The sequence below is a fragment of the Protopterus annectens genome, chromosome 9.part0 (genome assembly GCF_019279795.1).
Source record: "Protopterus annectens isolate FY-2018-M chromosome 9.part0, PAN1.0, whole genome shotgun sequence".
Lineage (NCBI taxonomy): Eukaryota > Metazoa > Chordata > Ceratodontiformes > Protopteridae > Protopterus > Protopterus annectens.
This window is the reverse complement of record NC_056743.1, coordinates 1,908,786,200-1,908,800,016: the sequence shown is the minus strand read 5'-3', so window position 1 is coordinate 1,908,800,016 and position 13,817 is coordinate 1,908,786,200. Positions and strand designations below refer to the sequence as shown.

The window sequence follows — 13,817 nt, the reverse complement described above, 5'->3', positions numbered from 1 at the left end:
TTTGCAGTCATCTGTGAACGTTGTTAGCCAGAGTCCCTTAGTGTTGGCCTGTACTTCAGAGAAGTAGGTATCAAACAAGAGTAGTCCCAGGTCTGAACCCTGAGGTACTCCACTTGTCACTTGTCTGGAGCTGGATTTAGAGTCGGCTACTTTTACAGTCTGGGTTCTGTCAGTGAGCCAGTTGGCAACCCATTGAGTGACATAGGGATTAATGCCCAGCTTAGTATGTTTATCTATGATTCCAGAGTGTGGGATTGTGTAAAAGGCCTTTGTGAGGTCCAGATAGGCTTTCTGGATCACCTTACCCTTGTCCACAGCTCTGGAGACTGATTGGAAGAAGTCAATCAGGTTCAGGGGGCAAGATCTGCACCTTCATGAACCCAAACTGGATGGGGTCCAGTGTTTGAAGGTTGCCAATGTCTTTGTTTATAAGTTCCATGATAATACATTCCATGGCCTTGCAGATTAGGCTCGTCAGACTGATGGGGCAGTAGTTCCCAGGATCCAAGGTGGATCCCCCCTTGTGGAGTGGGATGGGATAACTGTAGCTGCGTGCCACTCAGTGGGCATGAAGCCTGAGGTGAGGCTATGATTAAACATGACACTTAGGTGGGGTGCCAGTTCATTTTGTAGTTCATGTAGTACAGAGCCCGGGATGTCATCTGGTGCCATGGATGCTGTATTCTTACCTTTGGAGAGTGCGTTTTTTACCTCTGTGGCTGTTATTACCGAAATTTGGCAATCTTCCAGTATTTAAATGGGCTGTGTAGGGGGTGAGAGGGGGTGAAGTCGGCACTAAATCGATCTGCCGGGATATTGGCAATATCCTTGGGATCAGTATATTTAATGCCATTCTATTATAGCTCAGAGCAGATCTGAGCATTGCCAATTAAATTCTTGACATAGTTATAGAATGCCTTGTGGTTGTCTTTGGAATCTTTGGCAATTTTATTTTCGTAGCTAGCTCTGGAGGATTTTATGAGGGATCTCAGCTTCTTACTGAGGCTGGTAAGGGAGTTTTTTGCATCCTGGGATTTTCCTCTTTTCTGCAACAGTTTCTTCCTTTTGTTGTAAAGTTTGTTTATGGCAGGGGACCACCAGATCGGCTTCTTTTTTGGAGGAGAGCATCTTGGTTCTATCTGGGATGGCACAATTCATGCACGAGTGGATGTGCTCATACAGTGCCATAGTGGAGGATTCAGCAGTCGAACTTTCAGTTCCCGTCTGCATGGGTGTCATGAAGTTTGTCACTTCTGACTTGAGTAGCATGAAGTTGGCTTTGGAGAAGTTTTTTATGGAGGTTTCCTTACTGGGGGTGGGGGTGGGATGTGGATGTTAAGGGTGATTAGCTTATGGTCAGATACATCATGGATATAACAGGGAAGTTAGCGGAAAGAGGGAGAATGGGTGCTACACCAAGTTTGGGTAATAGTGTAGCACTCCCGAACCCCAAGGGAGAATGGGTTCTACGCACCAAGTTTGGGTAATAGTGTAGCACTCCCGAACCCCGAGGGAGAATGGGTTCTATACACCAAGTTTGGGTAATAGTGTAGCACTCCCGAACCCCGAGGGAGAATGGGTTCTATACACCAATTTTAGGTAATAGCGTAGCACTCCCGAACCCCGAGCCACCTCAAGTGCAAACTCATGCCAATTACCTTTGCAGTTTCATCACAACTTTCAATGTTGAAGCACGGGATATTTCCTCCATTATTAGGAAAATTGGAATCTTTTACTTTTAGAAATGCAAGGTAACCCACAGTTTGAGAACACGCCTAAGGTGGTGTTCAGGAGGGGGTTGAATCTGAAAGGTATCCTACAGATGAAATCAAACCAAATCCCAGTCAAGGGGATGTACAAATGTAATATGTGTAAATACTGTAGGTTTATTAAAGCAGGGACCTTCTTCAGTATTGGTGAAGTTAAATACCCCATCAGGGGTAGATTTAATTGCACCAGCCCTCATGTGCTATATTTGGCTAGATGCTCTTCATGCCTGGTGTTCTATATAGGAAAAACTGACAGGAAGTTATATGAATGGCTCTATGAACACCTTTATGCCATTAAAAAAGAGAAGATGGAGAATGCCCTTGCAAGGCATGTCAAGGAACATCCTGGTCATGAATTTACCTTTTCGGTTATTGATCAGGTAGTTCCTTCCAACAGGGGGGGTCCAGACATGTTATTGCTAGAACAAAAGGAATTAATCTGGCAGTTAAAACTGGAAGCATATCATTATCCAGGCTTAAATGGAAGGTTATCCATTTCTTGCATTTTAAAATTAAGGAGTCTGGATAGGTGATTAATTGTATTTTTTTTAACAGATTTATTTTTTTAATATAGCTGCTATGACTTGTTTTTATTTTATTTCAGTAGGGCTTTTATAAATATGCTACTTTTTTAATAGGTAGTTTAGTAAGTTGAGCTTCTAGTGAAGGGCTGTGAGCTTGTTTTGGAATGTATCGGCTTAATTGCTAAGTACTCAGGTGTTTTAATTAGCTATTTAATGAGGTGCATGTAGAAATGGTTTGTTGTTTTTCTGATGAAGTTGGTGTGGAACACTGATGAAAAGCTTATTTATGTTGCTGAGCTTAAAATAAATTTGATCCTGTCAGCTTACTAGTATCACTGTGTCTGGATTTGGAGCATTTTATTTGGTGCATCCATCGAGGATGACTGTCTTGCTGGCTTCCTATTTCAATTTTATGTTATTAACAACTTTTCAGAAATTAATTTTTATAGGTTATGTACTAGATTATAGAGGTGAGCCTTATGTGAGTTGGGGGAGACTATGTTGGCAAAAGCTGGCAGATGATCACTGACTGTATCTAGAAACATGCAGAAGGGTAGAATGATAATTTGGTGAGGTCTAAAATGAGTATCCAGTCAAATATGGCTTGTTATAAGGCTTATTGTATCTGGTACGGGTAGTGAGGATTTTTATGAAGCTATATATGTTCAATGTAGAAGATGGAGGGTCTATGAAAAAGATTTGCTAGTCCATATTTAAGTCACCTAAAATGATAATTGGTACAAGAATCGCAGAAAAGAATGCCTTCTGCTGTTGAGGTGTTATGTCCATGAGGAATATAAAGAGTGACTATACAAAGCCTTTTGTAGGCATTTATTTTAAGAAAAGAGACAACCAGCTCTGCCTTGTTGAATAGTGAAACAGCATAAGAATAGATAGATACTTGTAGTATGTTAGGGTAGATGAGTATGGTGCCTCCACCTTTTTTTCTTGTGATGTTATAGTCATGTAGAAGAGTCCTTCATTTCTTATATCAGGTTTAAAAAAAGTTTCTGTAATGCAAAGGTTGGTGGGACAATAATGGGTTATCTAAGCACACAGTTCAGTTGTTTTATTGGATATACATTGGAGGTTAATAGTTATTAGGTTTAGGCCTAAATTATTGTGGAGGGAGTAGTGTATAAGTGGTAGGACAATGTGGGTAGACCTGGTAGCTGTGGTTGGTTCCCTATCAGAACCAGGGTTTGGGTAGCTATCATCACATAGCTGTAGCTTTGGAGAGAAGTATATAGAGGTAATTAATTTTGAGATTGGTTTAGAGTATTAGTTTTAACTTCAGTTGCACTGATTTACAGGTATGGGGTTTTGATGGGAGGGTGTTAAATTAAATTTTTGTGCTGGTTAGTTTGGAGATGAGTCAGTGTTGGGCATTATTATGCTGTGATATGATGTGGCAATGTGATGTGAAATTTGAGAAGGACTAGTAGGTCAGACTCTGTTAATTGTAGCATCATTGTATGTAATGTTGTGGGAGTTTAGGGAAATTGGACAGATGTTGATGAAGAAGGCTAACTAAAGAGTAAACCTAATGTGTAACACCAGTTGTCTGAGAGTGTTGAAGCAGAGTACTATGAGGTTTGGTTAGATTGAGTATTGAGGTATGAGATCTACTACAAAGTCAAGGTTAAGTATTGTTAGGAGTACATCAAAAATATTAAGTTATAACAAATATGATGGAAATTATTAGCTGTTAGAAAGCAGAATAGGTTACATGAGTATAACAGTAATAAATAAGAGACAGTAACAGCATGAGTTGGGAATAGAGATTATAAGGTGTTGGTTAGTGAAGACTGAATGGTTGTGTGTGGGTAGAGAGGGATGTATTGTTTAGAGTGATTAGCAATAGGTAAAGTAAGAGGAGGGGTAATGTATAAGGTGATTAGTATATACAGTAGTAATAGGCAAAGTAAGAGTGGGGGTAATGTATAAGGTTATATGTATATACAGTAGAAATAGGTAAAGTAAGAGTGGGGGTAATGTAGAAGGTAATTAGTATATACAGTAGTAATAGGTAAAGTAAGAGCAGGGGTAGTGTAGAAGGTATTTAATATGTACAGTAGTAATAGGTAAAGTAAGAGTGGGGGTAATGTAGAAGGTAATTAGTATATACAGTAGTAATAGGCAAAGTAAGAGTGGGGGTAATGTATAAGGTTATATGTATATACAGTAGAAATAGGTAAAGTAAGAGCAGGGGTAATGTAGAAGGTTATTAGCACATACAGTAGTAATAGGTAAAGTAAGAGTGGGGGTAATGTAGAAGGTAATTAGTATATACAGTAGTAATAGGTAAAGTAAGAGCAGGGGTAGTGTAGAAGGTATTTAATATGTACAGTAGTAATAGGCAAAGTAAGAGCGGGGGTAATGTAGAAGGTTATTAGTATATACAGTAGTAATAGGTAAAGTAAGAGTGGGGGTAATGTAGAAGGTTATTAGTATATACAGTAGTAATAGGCAAAGTAAGAGCGGGGATATTGTAGAAGGTTATTAGCACATACAGTAGTAATAGGTGTAGAAGGTTATTAGTATATACAGTAGTAATAGGTAAAGTAACAGTGGGGGGAATGTAGAAGGCTATTAGTATATACAGTAGTAATAGGTAAAGTAAGAGCGGGGATAATGTAGAAGGTAATTAGTATATACAGTAGTAATAGGTAAAGTAAGAGTGGGGGTAATGTAGAAGGTTATTAGTATATACAGTAGTAATAGGTAATGTAAGAGGGGGGTAATGTAGAAGATTATTAGCTTATATAGTAGTAATAGGTAAAGTAAGAGCAGGGGTAATGTAGAAAGTTATTAGTATATACAGTAGTAATAGGTAAAGTAAGAGAGGGAGTAATATAGAAGGTTATTAGTATATACTGTAGTAATAGGTAAAGTAAGAGCGGGGGAAATGTAGAAGGTTATTAGTATATACAGTAGTAATAAGTAAGTTAAGAGTGGGGATAATGTAGAAGGTTATTAGTATATACAGTAGTAATAGGTAACATAAGAGTGGGGGTAATGTAGAAGTTTATTAGTATATACAGTAGTAATAGGTAAAGTAAGAGAAGACGTAATGTAGAAGGTTATTAGTATATACAGTAGTAATAGGTAAAGTAAGAGTGGGGGTAATGTAGAAGGTTATTAGTATATACAGTAGTAATAGGTAAAGTAAGAGTGGGGGTAATGTAGAAGGTTATTAGTATATACAGTAGTAATAGGTAAAGTAAGAGTGGGGGTAATGTAGACGGTTATTAGAATATACAGTAGTAATAGGTAAAGTAAGAGGGAGTAATGTAGAAGGTTATTAGCACATGCAGTAGTAATAGGTAAAAGTAAGAGCAGGGGTAATGTAGAAGGTTATTAGTATATACAGTAGTAATAGGTAAAAGTAAGAGCAGGGGTAATATAGAAGGTTATTAGTATATACAGTAGTAATAAGTAAAGTAAGAGCGGGAGTAATGTAGAAGGTTATTAGTATATACAGTAGTAATAGGTAAAGTAAGAGTGGGGGTAATGTAGAAGGTTATTAGTATATACAGTAGTAATAGGGAAAGTAAGAGTGGGAGTAATGTAGAAGGTTATTAGTATATACAGTAGTAAAAGGTAAAGTAAAAGTGAGGGAAATGTAGAAGGTTATTAGTATATACAGTAGTAATAGGTAAAGTAAAAGTGGGGGTAATGCAGAAGGTTATTAGTATATACAGCACTAATAAGTGAAGTAAGAGCGGGGGTAAGGTAGAAGGTTATTAGTATATACAGTAGTAATAGGTAAAGTAAGAGCGGGGGTAATGTAGAAGGTTATTAGTATATACAGTAGTAATAGGTAAAGTAAGAGTGGGGGTAATGTAGAAGTTTATTAGTATATACAGTAGTAATAGGTAAAGTAAGAGTGGGGGTAATTTAGAAGGTTATTAGTATATACATTAGTAATAGGTAAAGTAAGAGGAGGGGTAATGTAGAAGGTTATTAGTATATACTGTAGTAATAGGTAAAGTAAGAGCAGGGGTAATGTAGAAGGTTATTAGTATATACAGTAGTAATAGGTAAAGTAAGAGCGGGGGTAATGTAGAAGGTTATTAGTATATACAGTAGTAATAGGTAAAGTAAGAGCGGGTGTAATGTCAAAGGTTTTTAGTATATACAGTAGTAATAGGTAAAGTAAGAGGAGGGGTAATGTAGAAGATTATTAGTATATAAAGTAGTAATAGGTAAAGTAAGAGCAGGGGTAATGTCAAAGGTTATTAGCATATACAGTAGTAATAGGTAAAGTAAGAGCGGGGGTAATGTAGAAGGTTATTGGTATATACAGTAGTAATAGGTAAAGTAAGAGCAGGGGTAATGTAAAAGGTTATTAGTATATACAGTAGTAATAGGGAAAGTAAGAGCGGGGTAATGTACAAGGTTATTAGCACATACAGTAGTAATAAATAAAGTAAGAGCAGGGGTACTGTAGAAGGTTATTAGTATATTCAGTAGTAATCGGTAAAGTAAGAGCGGGTGTAATGTCGAAGGTTATTAGTATATACAGTAGTAATAGGTAAAGTAAGGGGAGGGATAATGTAGAAGATTATTAGTATATAAAGTAGTAATAGGTAAAGTAAAAGCATGAGTAATGTCGAAGGTTATTAGCATATACAGTAGTAATAGGTAAAGTAAGAGTGTGGGTAAAGCAGAAGGTTATTAGTATATACAGTAGTAATAGGTAAAGTAAGAGCGGGGGTAATGTAGAATGTTATTAGTATATACAGTAGTAATAGGTAAAGTAAGAGCAATGGTAGTGTAGAAGATTATTAGTATATACAGTAGTAATAGGTAAAATAAGAGCAGGGGTAATGCAGAAGGTTATTAGTATATACAGTAGTAACAGGTAAAGTAAGAGTGGGGGTAATGTAGAAGGTTATTAGAATATACAGTAGTAATTGGTAAAGTAAGAGCAGGGGTAATGTAGAAGGTTATTAGTATATTCAGTAGTAATAGGTAAAGTAAGAGGAGGGGTAATGTAGAAGGTTATTAGTATATACAGTAGTAATAGGTAAAGTAAGAGCAGGAGTAATGTAGAAGGTTATTAGTATATGCAGTAGTAATAGGTAAAGTAAGAGCGGGGGTAATGTCGAAGGTTATTAGTATATACAGTAGTAATAGGTGAAGTTATAGCAGGGGTAATGTAGAAGATTATTAGTATATAAAGTAGTAATAGGTAAAGTAAGAGCGGGGGTAATGTAGAAGCTTATTAGCACATACAGTAGTAATAAGGAAAGTAAGAGTGGGGGTAATGTAGAAGGTTATTACTATATACAGTAGTAATAGGTAAAGTAAGAGCAGGGGTAATGTAGAAGGTTATTAGTATATAAAGTAGTAATAAGGAAAGTAAGAGCGAGTAATGTAGAAGTTTATTAGTATATACAGTAGAAATAGGTAAAGTAAGAGCAGGGGTAATGTAGAAGGTTATTAGTATATACAGTAGTAATAAGGAAAGTAAGAGCAAGGTAATGTAGAAGGTTATTAGTATCTACAGTAGTAATAGGTAAAGTAAGAGCAGGGGTAATGTTGAAGGTTATTAGTATATACTCTAGTAATAGGCAAAGTAAAGGGAGGGGTAATGTAGAAGATTATTAGTATATAAAGTAATAATAGGTAAAGTAAGAGCAGGGGTAATGTCGAAGGTTATTAGCATATACAGTAGTAATATTTAAAGTAAGAGTGGGGGTAATGTAGAAGGTTATTAGTATATACAGCAGTAATATTTAAAGTAAGAGCAGGGGTAATGTAAAAAGTTATTAGTATATACAGTAGTAATAGGGAAAGTAAGAGATGGGTAATGTACAAGGTTATTAGCACATACAGTAGTAATAGGTAAAGTAAGAGCAGGGATAATGTAGAAAGTTATTAGTATATTCAGTAGTAATAGGTAAAGGAAGAGCAGGGGTAATGTCGAAGGTTATTAGTATATACAGTAGTAATAGGTAAAGTAAGAGCAGGGGTAATGTCGAAGGTTATTAGCATATAGAGTAGTAATAGGTAAAGTAAGAGCGGGGGTAATGTAGAAGGTTATTAGTATATACAGTAGTAATAGGTAAAGTAAGAGGAGGGTAATGTAGAAGGTTATTAGTATATACAGTAGTAATAGGCAAAGTAAGAGTGGGGCTAATGTAGAAGGTTATTAGTATATGCAGTAGTAATAGGTAAACTAAGAGCAGGGGTAATGTAGAAGGTTATTAGTATAAACAGTACTAATAGGTAAAGAAGGGAGGGGTAATGTAGAAGGTTACTAGTATATACAGTAGTAATAGGTAAAGTAAGAGCAGGGGTAATGTAGAAAGTTATTAGTATATACAGTAGTAATAGGTAAAGTAAGAGAGGGAGTAATATAGAAGGTTATTAGTATATACTGTAGTAATAGGTAAAGTAAGAGCGGGGGAAATGTAGAAGGTTATTAGTATATACAGTAGTAATAAGTAAGTTAAGAGTGGGGATAATGTAGAAGGTTATTAGTATATACAGTAGTAATAGGTAACATAAGAGTGGGGGTAGTGTAGAAGTTTATTAGTATATACAGTAGTAATAGGTAAAGTAAGAGAAGACGTAATGTAGAAGGTTATTAGTATATACAGTAGTAATAGGTAAAGTAAGAGTGGGGGTAATGTAGAAGGTTATTAGTATATACAGTAGTAATAGGTAAAGTAAGAGTGGGGGTAATGTAGAAGGTTATTAGTATATACAGTAGTAATAGGTAAAGTAAGAGTGGGGGTAATGTAGACGGTTATTAGAATATACAGTAGTAATAGGTAAAGTAAGAGCGGGAGTAATGTAGAAGGTTATTAGCACATGCAGTAGTAATAGGTAAAGTAAGAGCAGGGGTAATGTAGAAGGTTATTAGTATATACAGTAGTAATAGGTAAAGTAAGAGCAGGGGTAATATAGAAGGTTATTAGTATATACAGTAGTAATAAGTAAAGTAAGAGCGGGAGTAATGTAGAAGGTTATTAGTATATACAGTAGTAATAGGTAAAGTAAGAGTGGGGGTAATGTAGAAGGTTATTAGTATATACAGTAGTAATAGGGAAAGTAAGAGTGGGAGTAATGTAGAAGGTTATTAGTATATACAGTAGTAAAAGGTAAAGTAAAAGTGAGGGAAATGTAGAAGGTTATTAGTATATACAGTAGTAATAGGTAAAGTAAAAGTGGGGGTAATGCAGAAGGTTATTAGTATACAGCACTAATAAGTGAAGTAAGAGCGGGGGTAAGGTAGAAGGTTATTAGTATATACAGTAGTAATAGGTAAAGTAAGAGCGGGGGTAATGTAGAAGGTTATTAGTATATACAGTAGTAATAGGTAAAGTAAGAGTGGGGGTAATGTAGAAGTTTATTAGTATATACAGTAGTAATAGGTAAAGTAAGAGTGGGGGTAATTTAGAAGGTTATTAGTATATACATTAGTAATAGGTAAAGTAAGAGGAGGGGTAATGTAGAAGGTTATTAGTATATACTGTAGTAATAGGTAAAGTAAGAGCAGGGGTAATGTAGAAGGTTATTAGTATATACAGTAGTAATAGGTAAAGTAAGAGCGGGGGTAATGTAGAAGGTTATTAGTATATACAGTAGTAATAGGTAAAAGTAAGAGCGGGTGTAATGTCAAAGGTTTTTAGTATATACAGTAGTAATAGGTAAAGTAAGAGGAGGGGTAATGTAGAAGATTATTAGTATATAAAGTAGTAATAGGTAAAGTAAGAGCAGGGGTAATGTCAAAGGTTATTAGCATATACAGTAGTAATAGGTAAAGTAAGAGCGGGGGTAATGTAGAAGGTTATTGGTATATACAGTAGTAATAGGTAAAGTAAGAGCAGGGGTAATGTAAAAGGTTATTAGTATATACAGTAGTAATAGGGAAAGTAAGAGCGGGGTAATGTACAAGGTTATTAGCACATACAGTAGTAATAAATAAAGTAAGAGCAGGGGTACTGTAGAAGGTTATTAGTATATTCAGTAGTAATCGGTAAAGTAAGAGCGGGTGTAATGTCGAAGGTTATTAGTATATACAGTAGTAATAGGTAAAGTAAGGGGAGGGATAATGTAGAAGATTATTAGTATATAAAGTAGTAATAGGTAAAGTAAAAGCATGAGTAATGTTGAAGGTTATTAGCATATACAGTAGTAATAGGTAAAGTAAGAGTGTGGGTAAAGCAGAAGGTTATTAGTATATACAGTAGTAATAGGTAAAGTAAGAGCGGGGGTAATGTAGAATGTTATTAGTATATACAGTAGTAATAGGTAAAGTAAGAGCGATGGTAGTGTAGAAGATTATTAGTATATACAGTAGTAATAGGTAAAATAAGAGCAGGGGTAATGCAGAAGGTTATTAGTATATACAGTAGTAACAGGTAAAGTAAGAGTGGGGGTAATGTAGAAGGTTATTAGAATATACAGTAGTAATTGGTAAAGTAAGAGCAGGGGTAATGTAGAAGGTTATTAGTATATTCAGTAGTAATAGGTAAAGTAAGAGGAGGGGTAATGTAGAAGGTTATTAGTATATACAGTAGTAATAGGTAAAGTAAGAGCAGGAGTAATGTAGAAGGTTATTAGTATATGCAGTAGTAATAGGTAAAGTAAGAGCGGGGGTAATGTCGAAGGTTATTAGTATATACAGTAGTAATAGGTGAAGTTATAGCAGGGGTAATGTAGAAGATTATTAGTATATAAAGTAGTAATAGGTAAAGTAAGAGCGGGGGTAATGTAGAAGCTTATTAGCACATACAGTAGTAATAAGGAAAGTAAGAGTGGGGGTAATGTAGAAGGTTATTACTATATACAGTAGTAATAGGTAAAGTAAGAGCAGGGGTAATGTAGAAGGTTATTAGTATATAAAGTAGTAATAAGGAAAGTAAGAGCGAGTAATGTAGAAGGTTATTAGTATATACAGTAGAAATAGGTAAAGTAAGAGCAGGGGTAATGTAGAAGGTTATTAGTATATACAGTAGTAATAAGGAAAGTAAGAGCAAGGTAATGTAGAAGGTTATTAGTATCTACAGTAGTAATAGGTAAAGTAAGAGCAGGGGTAATGTTGAAGGTTATTAGTATATACTCTAGTAATAGGCAAAGTAAAGGGAGGGGTAATGTAGAAGATTATTAGTATATAAAGTAATAATAGGTAAAGTAAGAGCAGGGGTAATGTCGAAGGTTATTAGCATATACAGTAGTAATATTTAAAGTAAGAGTGGGGGTAATGTAGAAGGTTATTAGTATATACAGCAGTAATATTTAAAGTAAGAGCAGGGATAATGTAAAAGGTTATTAGTATATACAGTAGTAATAGGGAAAGTAAGAGAGGGGTAATGTACAAGGTTATTAGCACATACAGTAGTAATAGGTAAAGTAAGAGCAGGGATAATGTAGAAAGTTATTAGTATATTCAGTAGTAATAGGTAAAGGAAGAGCAGGGGTAATGTCGAAGGTTATTAGTATATACAGTAGTAATAGGTAAAGTAAGAGCAGGGGTAATGTCGAAGGTTATTAGCATATAGAGTAGTAATAGGTAAAGTAAGAGCGGGGGTAATGTAGAAGGTTATTAGTATATACAGTAGTAATAGGTAAAGTAAGAGGAGGGTAATGTAGAAGGTTATTAGTATATACAGTAGTAATAGGCAAAGTAAGAGCGGGGCTAATGTAGAAGGTTATTAGTATATGCAGTAGTAATAGGTAAACTAAGAGCAGGGGTAATGTAGAAGGTTATTAGTATAAACAGTACTAATAGGTAAAGAAGGGAGGGGTAATGTAGAAGGTTACTAGTATATACAGTAGTAATAGGTAAAGTAAGAGTCGGTTTAATGCAGAAGGTTATTTATATATACAGTAGTAATAGGTAAAGTAAGAGCGGGGGTAATGTAGAAGGTTATTAGTATATACAGTAGTAATAGGTAAAGTAAGAGGAGGGGTAATGTAGAAGGTTATTAGTATATACAGTAGTAATAGGTAAAGTAAGAGCAGGGGTAATGTAGAAGGTTATTAGTATATACAGTAGTAATAGGTAAAGTAAGAGCGTGGGTAATGATGAAGGTTACTAGTATATACAGTAGTAATAGGTAAAGTACGAGGAGATGTAATGTAGAAGATTATTAGTATATACAGTAGTAACAGGTAAAGTAAGAGCGGGGCTAATGTCGAAAGTTATTAGTATATGCAGTAGTAATAGGTAAATTAGGAGCGGGGGTAATGTAGAAGATTATTAGTATATACAGTAGTAATAGGTAAAGTAAGAGCGGGGGTAATGTAGAAGGTTATTAGTATGCACAGTAACAGGTAAAGTAAGAGCGGGGGTAATGTAGAAGGTTATTAGTACATACAGTAGTAATGGGTAAAGTAAGAGCAGGGGTAACGTAGAAGGTTATTAGTATATACAGTAGTAATAGGTAAAGTAAGAGCAGGGGTAATGTAGAATGTTATTAGTATATACAGTAGTAATAGGTAAAGTAAGAGCGAGGGTAATGTAGAAGGTTATTAGTATATACAGTAGTAATAGGTAAAGTAAGAGTGGGGGTAATGTAGAAGGTTATTAGTATATACAGTAGTAATAGGTAAAGTAAGAGCGGGGGTAATGTAGATGGTTATTAGTATGCACAGTAACAGGTAAAGTAAGAGCGGGGGTAATGTAGAAAGTTATTAGTATATACAGTAGTAACAGGTAAAGTAAGAGCAGGCATAATGTAGAAGGTTATTAGTATACGCAATAGTAAGAGGTGAAGTAAGGGGGGGTAATGTAGAAGGTTATTAGCACATATAGTAGTAATAGGTAAAGTAAGAGCAGGGTAATGTAGAAGGTTATTAGTATATACAGTAGTAATAGGGAAAGTAAGAGCGGGGGTAATGTAGAAGGTTATTAGCACATACAGTAGTAATAGGTAAAGTAAGTGCAGGGGTAATGTAGAAGGTGTTAGTATATACAGTAGTAATAGGTAAAGTAAGAGCGGGGGTAATGTAGAAGGTTATTAGTATATACAGTAGTAATAGGTAAAGTTAGAGTGGGGGTAATGTAGAAGGTTATTAGTATATACAGTAGTAATAGGTAAAGTAAGAGCAGGGGTAATGTAGAAGGTTATTAGTATATTCAGCAGTAATAGGTAAAGTAAGAGCAGATGTAATGTCAAAGGTTATTAGTATATACAGTAGTAATAGGTAAAGTAAGAGGAGGGGTAATGTAGAAGATTACTGGTATATAAAGTAGTAATAGGTAAAGTAAGAGTATTGGTAATGTCAAAAGTTATTAGTATATACAGTAGTAATAGGTAAAGTAAGAGTGGGGGTACTGTAGAAGGTTATTAGTATATACAGTAGTAATAGGTAAATTAAGAGCAGGGGTAATGTAGAAGGTTGTTAGTATATACAGTAGTAATAGGTAAAGTAAGAGTGGGGGTAATGTAGAAGGTTATTAGTATATACAGTAGTAATAGGTAAGGTAAGAGTGGGGGTGATGTAGAAGGTTATTAGTATATACAGTAGTAATAGGTTAAGTAAGAGCAGGGGTAATGTAGAA

The 13,817-nt window shown here is 35.2% G+C and overlaps 1 protein-coding gene across 1 annotated transcript in view; it reads right to left on the bottom strand.

Moving 5' to 3' along the window:
• The window catches only part of VAV1 (vav guanine nucleotide exchange factor 1), a gene marked incomplete at its 3' end in the record, with an annotated part of 1,650,237 nt that overhangs the window by 1,242,181 nt on the left and 394,239 nt on the right, over positions 1-13,817 (bottom strand).